The sequence below is a fragment of the Protopterus annectens genome, chromosome 2.part0 (assembly GCF_019279795.1).
Source record: "Protopterus annectens isolate FY-2018-M chromosome 2.part0, PAN1.0, whole genome shotgun sequence".
Taxonomy (NCBI): domain Eukaryota; kingdom Metazoa; phylum Chordata; order Ceratodontiformes; family Protopteridae; genus Protopterus; species Protopterus annectens.
In genome coordinates this window covers 1,712,038,888-1,712,048,816 of record NC_056728.1, presented here as the reverse complement: position 1 = coordinate 1,712,048,816, position 9,929 = coordinate 1,712,038,888, and positions in this window count along the sequence as shown.

The window sequence follows — 9,929 nt, the reverse complement described above, 5'->3', positions numbered from 1 at the left end:
CTGTTTTTTCACATATTATGGCTGTGATGGCCTGCACGTTAGAGGTTCACAGCCTATCTATCTGCCCAAGGGCAATTAGAAGCATAGCAACAGTGTGTTGAACTTCCCTGCACCATTGATGAAGTAACCGAGCCTCTGTTAAGCATAGCCAATGAAGCAATTCCAGGCAGAGTTGCTGGAAGCTGTTGAAGACTGGGGTTGTGGAGGGTGATAGGGGCACTTAGTGATCTAAAGAGGGCATGAAAATGTGGCAATTCAACACCATTCAATTCCCCCAACAGGTCTTGCAGCTATCAAACTGGACAGGCTCACCCACCCCCGGCTGTATGTTCTGGGACACATGATCCCAGGGGTGTATAGTCTGTTACCCATTCACACAACAAGGTTTCCCTTGAAGTGTGTCAGTGAGGGGCTATGCCTAATGTAGTTAGGAATGTAATGTATTGTCTCACAGTACAATTGTTATATGTTGTTATTTCAAGAGTACGTGAAGCTCAGTGAGTTTGGGGGCTTCCGCCCTTTGCTTAGCCTAGCTTACACATAGAAATCATCTAAATAGGAAATAGGCGGAAGCAATGTTAATGTCAACAGTGTAATGGTTACAGCATCTGCATAGTATATGTGCATTTGAGGTTACAATCTCAATAAAGGCAAGGATGTTTATCATGTGCAAAAGTATACCTTAACCACAGCTTGAATATATAGGTAGTAATTGTCTGTATAATAAACATTCAAATCACCCATATAAACCCATGTGTGCTGGAGAGTACAGTAAACAGAGAATGTAATGTCATGTCAGCACATAGTAAGATGTTACTTCACTGACAGGTATATATCCAGAGTAGTTAGCGGGTGTGGCTATGTTTGTGCGCACAGGTTATACGTTACAACGTTTGTTTAACTGTGTTTAACTGCTGCTATAATGTCACACAAGCACTTTTAAACATGCTTACAACTGCTTAAATGAGCCTTATTCTGCAGTAAAAAAACATTCGTAAAACATTGCAGGTGTTGAACCCTGGACCATGCGCACTATAGCCATAGGACGTATCACTAAGCCATCCGAGGTGTACACATGTTTCATGGTCTTGAGACTGCACCTTATACCATATGCATTTCACTGTAATGATCACAAATGGGACAGCAACTTTGTGTACATATGTACAGTACATTGTAATGTACTGTAGTTTGTGAACCAACACATTCCAGTCTACAGATGTATTACTGTTGCAAACTAATACGAAATATATATATATATTGGTGATTTCTGCACACACACACACACACACACATATATATGTATGTATATATATATATATATATATATATATATATATATATGACACAGAAGCACTCCAAAGGAATTGGAGTGTACACAAAACACATGCAGCTCTGGTATTATAACAATTAATATTAACCTAATTCACCATAGAAGGGGTGGTTGTTGTGTATGTGAAGATTGGGATGGGGGAGAAATGGTGGGTAATGCAATCATGCATCAAGGAAGACCTGGGTCGAATGTCCAGTAAGTGAACTGGAGGGGCATACATGGAGTATGTGGCAATATAAAAAGGATACAAAGCAAAGAACCTTACTCATTCATAATACACCCTGTCATGTCACATTGCAACACCTACTTTCAGAAACATATGAACATTAACATGTATCAGACATATGTACACCAACTGTCACATTTGTTCTCAGTAGTACAATGTATATTCTAAACACCTTAACATTCCTACATATCTCAGATGCCTTAGTGGTAAAGTCAGTGACTGTGGTGTTCATGGTCCTGGGTTCAAGACCTGCAAGGGCTGTTAGGTTATGTTGAGGGCCAGAATAAGGACTTTTGGATGCAGATGGATTAAAGCACTCTTAAGCAGTTGTAAGCGGGTTTCCACGTGTTTACGCAATGGTAAGTGGCGCTGAAACATGGTAAACGGAGAAGCGCTTCACACGTTTGACCTTTGCTTAATGTCACACAGACCATGGGCAAACCTGCTCACAACTGTGTAAATGTGCATTATTCACACTTTCCCTACCAGTGCCTACTCTGAGAGGTAAAATAATAACACCTTCCAGGAGTAGAACCTGCAACCATGTACTCCATCCTCAGAGTAACCTAACACTAAGCTACCTGGGATGTACCTATCCCAGTTGAGTATGCAGACAGGTTAAAACACAAAAGGGAGGAATGTGTTAAAATAGGACAACCCACCATGTACCCTATTAAAGGTGTATGCTCATATATATATATATATATATATATATATATATATAGAGAGAGAGAGAGAGAGAGATGCATAGAGACATGTCGATATGTACAGGTCTACATATATATATATATATATATATATATATGTAGATATATAGATAGGTTAAAAACATCTACACATCTATGGAGGTACAGATAAACATATGCAATAATGTATATATCTATATACATATACACAGATATATATATATATATATATATATATATATATATATATACACATACATACACATGTCTGTAGACAGCATCCGAAGTGGTCATATCTGAGTATAACATGGACCATAGCAATCACACATTCCACACCCCCCCCCCAAAGATATGAACATAACATATGAAGATTATATGCCAATACACTACTACAAATATGTTCTATGGACACAGTCACCAACACAACTGCAATTACTGCAAATATCCATGACAGAATTACACAGACAGCTTTCATTTTGCAAATCTTTATTACATTCTGATGTATTGCCTAAAGGATTCAAGGACTAACAGTATCTGCATGCTATACAGGAAGCATTTAATAGTGCCTTAATGAATCAGCCTGCAATTACCATAGTATTAGTCCACTAGGTGTTCATATAGGAAAAAAAACACCCACACACATATAGACATTGTATAAAAGGGGTTCCTACACACCTGCATGTGCTATGTACACCCACCAACATCTACCCCACAACAGAAATAATTACATCAATATATACTGTCATACCATAACCAATTATGCAACTACTGTACATCTGCTAAACCTTAACATACCTGGACACAGGCACACTAACATGGCCATATGTGAAATAGGTGCCGTTATACAATTGAACAGCTGCTGATGTAACAGGGTTAGTATGAACTAATTCCATTTCAGGGGGTTGAAAGGTTCGTACACCAGGAAGTTTTACTGAGTACTGATTATTAGCACAGTATGATACACAGTAACACCAAACTAAATATGTCTGGTAAGCACACTGTAAACCCCCTAACATTATATGTATTGACATGCAGCCTTGAGCTGGTCAAACAACCTTGCCAGACTGAAACATATGCAGAAGTATTAGGTACAGACAAACCCTGCACAAGTAGCAATGTTCAGAAATATAACAGCAGTACTCACATTTAGACCAACTCCTCTAGGCATTACACACAATATATTATTGTTTGTCTCCATACAGCTGTTGCAATAGATTCCAGACAAAACTTCCACACTGTCTTCCTCACAAGTAAGGCAAAGGGACAACGCCCAAGTGGAGTACTCAATTATACTCCACTGTAGCCATGGTATTGGCTAAGGCAGAGCAGCACAGCTGATGTGCATGTAATTAGCTACATAGGAACACCAATTAGTCATCAGGATAGCGCATGTTACTGATCTGTAACTATAAATGGTTGCCTTGTCCCACATTCAAACCATCTGTATCTACCTGTAGGACAGTACAAAACACTGAAAGACAAACCAAAAAACGAGTATTAAACTAGTTAATAACACCTCCAGTTACTAAGATGGTATGTATAATGTAGTATGTCTGTGTATGTAGTACCTGTACTGTAAGAATTACATTGTAATCAATGCATATAGTGGAAATAGCTATCTTGTAGCGATGGATTGTTGAGAAGTAGTAATGCTTGTAGTATTCTATGTATGTACTGCTATAGGTCACAAGGCAAACTCCTCATACACCACAAGGGATGATATATATGGGCTTGGAACACACCAATTCTCTTCAATCCACTGTCAGTTTCAGGGTTGGTCCAACAAGTATGTGCTATAACAGGGGATAGTATATGTCAATATATTGTAACAGTCGACATATGTATGGGTGTATAAGTAAGATGAACATGTTAAAGGTGGGCTTACCATGCAAATATGGTGTGCATTGTGAGATATTGTGCCAATAACTGTGTAATGTACAGTATTCTAGGCAGATCTGTATTCTATTCTACATAGCAGTTCTGTTATGTTATGCAAACAGTAGTTATGTCTATTGGCAATTACAATACTCAATGACAGGATACATAGCATTAGTATTCATCTGACAGGTTAGCAGCATGATAGCAAAGATAATTGGAAGAGCCAGGTAACTATCCATGCAGATAACACCTAATATCCACCACTCTACTATCATTTGCAAGCAATAACAGCTGTGCATGTGTATGTGTTATGCAAATATGTAGTGACCCTTGTTACAGGGCTGGGCCAAATGACTATGTGCACGCCTACATAGAGTGGATATTGAGAGTACAGACACACTGGTTGAACTACCAGGTTTGTGTAGTCCAATCTCTTCTTGCCAACCTAACAGCCACCTGCACATACTGTATGTAAGGTAGTGCACAGCACTGGTAATGAAACAGGTTGCATATCATCTTTAACTCCAGTGTAACATCTGCAGTAGGAGTGCAAGATGTAGGAGACAGCTGCCCATGTGTAATAGCCGCATGATAGGTGATGACTCACACTATCTGATTATGTCCTGATCATGTTGATTGTGGCATCAGAGCCTATTGATACATGACTCTGTTTGGAGAGTGGGTGTCTGTGCCCAACAGAGGTCATGGTCCTGGTGGATATGTGAGTATATACCCAGAGAAGGAAACAGACCTGTAGACACTTGCATCATCTGTAATCAACTAACAGAATGTGATGTGCTCCTCAGAGGAGGATTGCTGCTAAAGGTAGCTACAATGTTTCCGTAATAACCAGTGTTGTCACGTCCATAACACAAATATTTACATGTGAGCATCACTGTCTAAAACATCTTCATAGGCAATACGTAAACTAAATACAGTACTTGGTATTTGTAGTACTGACTGTTCATACAGGCATGTCCACTAGTCAGCTAATGGTGTTTCATAATGTCAGCTTTGTGTATGTGGCCATCCTGGGGGAATGTAATCTCTATGCCATGTACACTGCCAGACCCACCTAACACCACACCCCACACCCCACATCCCACATCCCACACATTGTTTGGGATGCAGCTACAGGGGTAAGCTGGAAGGCAGCCCAGTCTACAGCCATGACTGGACTGGACAGTCATGAGGTGTAGGTTAACACATGCAGCTCATCAACACAACCAACACATACCCTTACCAGAACACAGTAAGGACACACACACACACACACACACACACACACACTACCGGAAATCACACACATTCACAGACGCATCTAAGTATCTGGCCAAACAAGTGACCCCCCCAAGCAGGAAGAGACAGATACCGAAATACACAAACTGTATGACATAGTTTGCATAATTGTGCCACACCTCTGAACACGCCTGGAAACATGCCCAACAGTACTCATTTGTGAATGCAAACTCTAGCACTATGTTACACACTGACCTATACGAGGGCATACATACTGTCAGCTGCCTGTCTGCCATGATTAGCCTCATACCCATACACTCAGACCACCTTTTGAGCTATACACATGGCTCTGGCATATTCCATGTTGTTGTGCAGGACCTGTGATGTAGTAGCCTGGACTGCATGGAAACACATGTAGGAACTGTCAGGTCTTGTAGCCTATGCAGGTATGTCCCAAGGCCTGGGTAGCATTCTGCCATTGGCCAGAATGATACTGCAGTACAGGGACAAAAGGATTGTATTCCACAATTGTCTAGTATAGTGGTGCATGTCACAGGGTATCCAGTATCTCTTGTCCTGGGATAACATGGTTGACAGACCATGATGCTTTGCCAGACAAGGCCTGCACCTGTCACCCCTGGGAATCTGGATACTGCCTAGGGTTCATGCTTCCCCTATAGTGCCTTCATCATGCACGGTTCAGGTGAGGGTCCACTGCTGTTACAGGGCAGCCAAGCAATAAACTGCGGGTCTCGCTACACAATGATACATGTCAGAAACACTATACGGACACACATATGTCAATCCCTAACATGAAAAACATATCTGTGCAGTGGCTGAGACATGTTTCAACACTCCGGAGAGCACACCTGTATGACCATGTTATAACACATACCTCACCTCTTGCCCATTATCCTTTATTGGAACACATGGGCCGCAGGTGTGTCCATATTCCTGAAAGATATGTACACCCCCATGATAATTGCACTTGCATAAAATCAGATGTATTATGCTGAGCAACTACCTTTGTGCCACAGTGGAATTCAAAATGTACCTTGAGACAGATCACCCACCAGGCCACGGACTTCCCAAGTGTCATAATGTGCTGTAATGGGTAAGATTAGGTCTGAGACAGAACCATAATATTGTCTACTCTCAACTATTCCATTATGAACTGGGAAGACTCCTCATGTACCAACACCTGCGCTCAATTCATGTTGGATTCCATTGACCCCACTGACCTGGATTACAGTAGTCACACAAACAGGGCTAACAGTATGCTACACATAGTTAGTCTCCAATGCCAATGTTATGTTTCCTAAGAGCAGAGTGGTGAGTGCCATGGCACCCATGCAGATGGACAATGCATGTGCAAATGCTGAATCCTACACAAATGAACCTTAAGCAGTCACATATGTGCAGTGATTGTGCCATTGAAACAGAACAGGGAGTCAACCCAACACAAGTAGGCAAACTGGTGGTACCATGCTTTAAACTGTACCACAGAAGGTAGTAACTGTTGCAAGAGTGAACACACATGAGTGTAGGCGACCCCTGGTCAGCCTCAGTAAGATGCAGGTACACCATATAAAACCACACAAAGCTACTGTGAAACTAATCAGCCACATATGAGGCCAGGCACATAGCATTCTATAGCTGTGTCATTAATCGTAATGGCAACGACAAGACCTGCCGTGCTGCACAGCACTGTGGGAAGTACTGCAACGACAGAAATATCACCCGTTCATCCAGATAGGGTCTTGGAGAACCTAAACTCACTCCCACCTCCCCTACCCCCAACAGGTGCACTTAGTAATATATCCATGTACACTACAGGGCCCTGTACTAATGACTATGCAGGTACAAGCTGCACTCTCTAATGCCATACATACAGCTTTCATGGGACCTGTCAACATCCCAGGGTGTATGCTACACAAATGTAAGAACATTCAGCTATCCAAAAACACATGTTCAATCATAGCTCCATGTCAGGCTGTGTACACACTGAAAGGTGCACAGCAACAGTTATCACACCCCACAAAGGGGGAGATACCATTGATAATGGGACATAGTGCACAACTACCCTGCTGAGTCTGGCCTGTACGGCCATGAACCATGGTCAACGTAATTGATATACTCAGTACAGATGTAGATGACAGTAGGGTTGATTCACACTGCATAGCATGACCTTGCCAGGTTGTAGGACACCATCAACCATACTGTGTTCCAGCTACACTCAGTAAACTAGGTGTATATTCCTATGTCACAGGAGTGGTTGGCAACTAGACTGCTGGCAGAAACCACACTATAGAAGGTGTCTGACGAAAACACGCACATCAAACCAGTGCCTGCCACAGTAATACAGGGTTCATTCCTGGTACTACCCCTCTTTGTTATCTATACCACATAGACTAACACAGAAGGCATCAGCCTATTGCAAATGACTATGAACTAGGAGCAATAGTTAACTCATTGTGTGCTGCATTCAACATACAGAAGGACCTTTGTGTGTCAGATGTGTGGTGTGTGATGTATGGCCACAATCTGACAGCTAAGTATTGCATTATCATCCCCTATGTTACAACCCTATAACCATTAACTACCTCCTAGGCAGTGGTCAACATAATGGCAACTGTGTGTATGGGATGCAGCTGGACAGTACTTCCCTTTGATAGTTACTTCACCACAAAAGATAGGTAGTCATATGTAGCACCCCTAATCATGACAGGGTGCCATCCAGGAATATAGAGATTACTGCTCAGCCATACTCAACACCCATGTGACCCATAATAGATCACATATTTCCTTTAAGGGTTATTGCCCATGTGTAGATGGCCTACACTGCCCTTCACAATCCCTAGCTGCACTATGTAGCATGCAGCCTACCCTGAATAAAGCCATGTCCAACCCAAAGGTGTTGGACATGCTACACTTAACACATCCTGATCCCAAATAAACACATACGTCATGGCCATCCACCTTTCTTGTACAAGGATCACAACATGCCTGACAGATCCCTGTCCCATACACTTAACATACTCTTGCCATACTATGCATCCCTGTCCAGCAAAGCTGCACATCGCCCCTCTCTGTGACATGGTGTGATGACCGCATGCCAAATATATCAGTAACCATGTGTATCAGTTCTGTGGCACTGCTTGAACTGGCCACTGAAACATACCTGTCTGTTGCCTACAGCTAGGTAACCTGTTTGCCTAGGCTCATAAATGGCCCAGGGCATCTAGCCTACTAGATCACTATGACTATGCATGCTATAGTTGATATCCAACCCTGCGATTACCATCAGGCTAGCTGTTGTCCCATGTGTTACACATGTGTAACACAGTCAATACATGGCAGGATGCTACACAGCTGTACAGTGCCATGTAGATATATATGGCAAAACACATACATGCTTGCAAGTCTGCAGGGTCACAGGTCATGTCCCTAATGGCTATGTATGACTACATATGTGGCATATACACAGCATTAAGGTTAATTGCATTAATGTGAACACATTCAGGCATGTAGTGATAGGTAAAGACACCACTACAGGCAAACAGACATGCCCACATCAAGACAACATCCACATGGTGTATGAGCAATGTCATCTCATGACACACACATATATGGCGATAACATCACATCACCAGTAGGTGTCAAATGTGTGTGACTTATACATGTCAGTGGTGTTAGTGTCATGTAGATTTACAAAGATGTATTTGCAATCTTAATAAATGTGATACACATGTATGTTCAGCTGTACTTCTCTGTGAGTTACTGTGACCTGTCTCCATCGTTATGTCTTCCAGGTATGTCACGTAGCAGACTGCCGCCATACAGCCACTTGGAGGATGAGGTCCTCATCCCATACCTCCTCAACAACTGCATGACGCTCTTCAGCCATGTGCCACAGGATGCACAGCAGCAGGATGCCTTGTGGGAGGAACTCTGCAGGAGGGTAAATGATGTTGGTGGTCACAATCACACCTATCAGCAGGTGCGCCGACACTGCACTGACCTGATAAGATGGGCAAAACAGTGTGCTAATGCAATCGCCAGGGAACAAGGTGCAACAGGTGGAGGGACACTCACCCAGCCCCCACTCACAAGTACCGAGGAGCTACTGGCCAACCTGGGGACACCTGCAGACCTCCATCGACAAGCTTTAGCTGGTATTGTGGAGGTGGGTGTCTCTCAACCACCGAGCCTGGAGTTGCCTGGTAAATTACTACTGCACATAAAATACAACTGTATAGCTCATAGTTACATGTGTTACTGTACAATATGTAATGTAACATCATATGCAAGACATGTATGCACACATGCCACATACTATAGTCTGCCACTCTAAGTATGCACAGATGTGCATACTCCATAGTATAGTGTATTGTACTGGCTTATGTGCTAGCGTGGACATTGCACCCTGTAGCTACCACACAGGTGTGGATAATGATCTTACTGCTGTGACACTCCTGTTTAGGTACCTCTGGCATTTTGCAGCAACAGCAGCCTGTGTCAGGTGAGATTGTTATTATTTGCCAGGCTTGATAATGCATGGAGCATATTA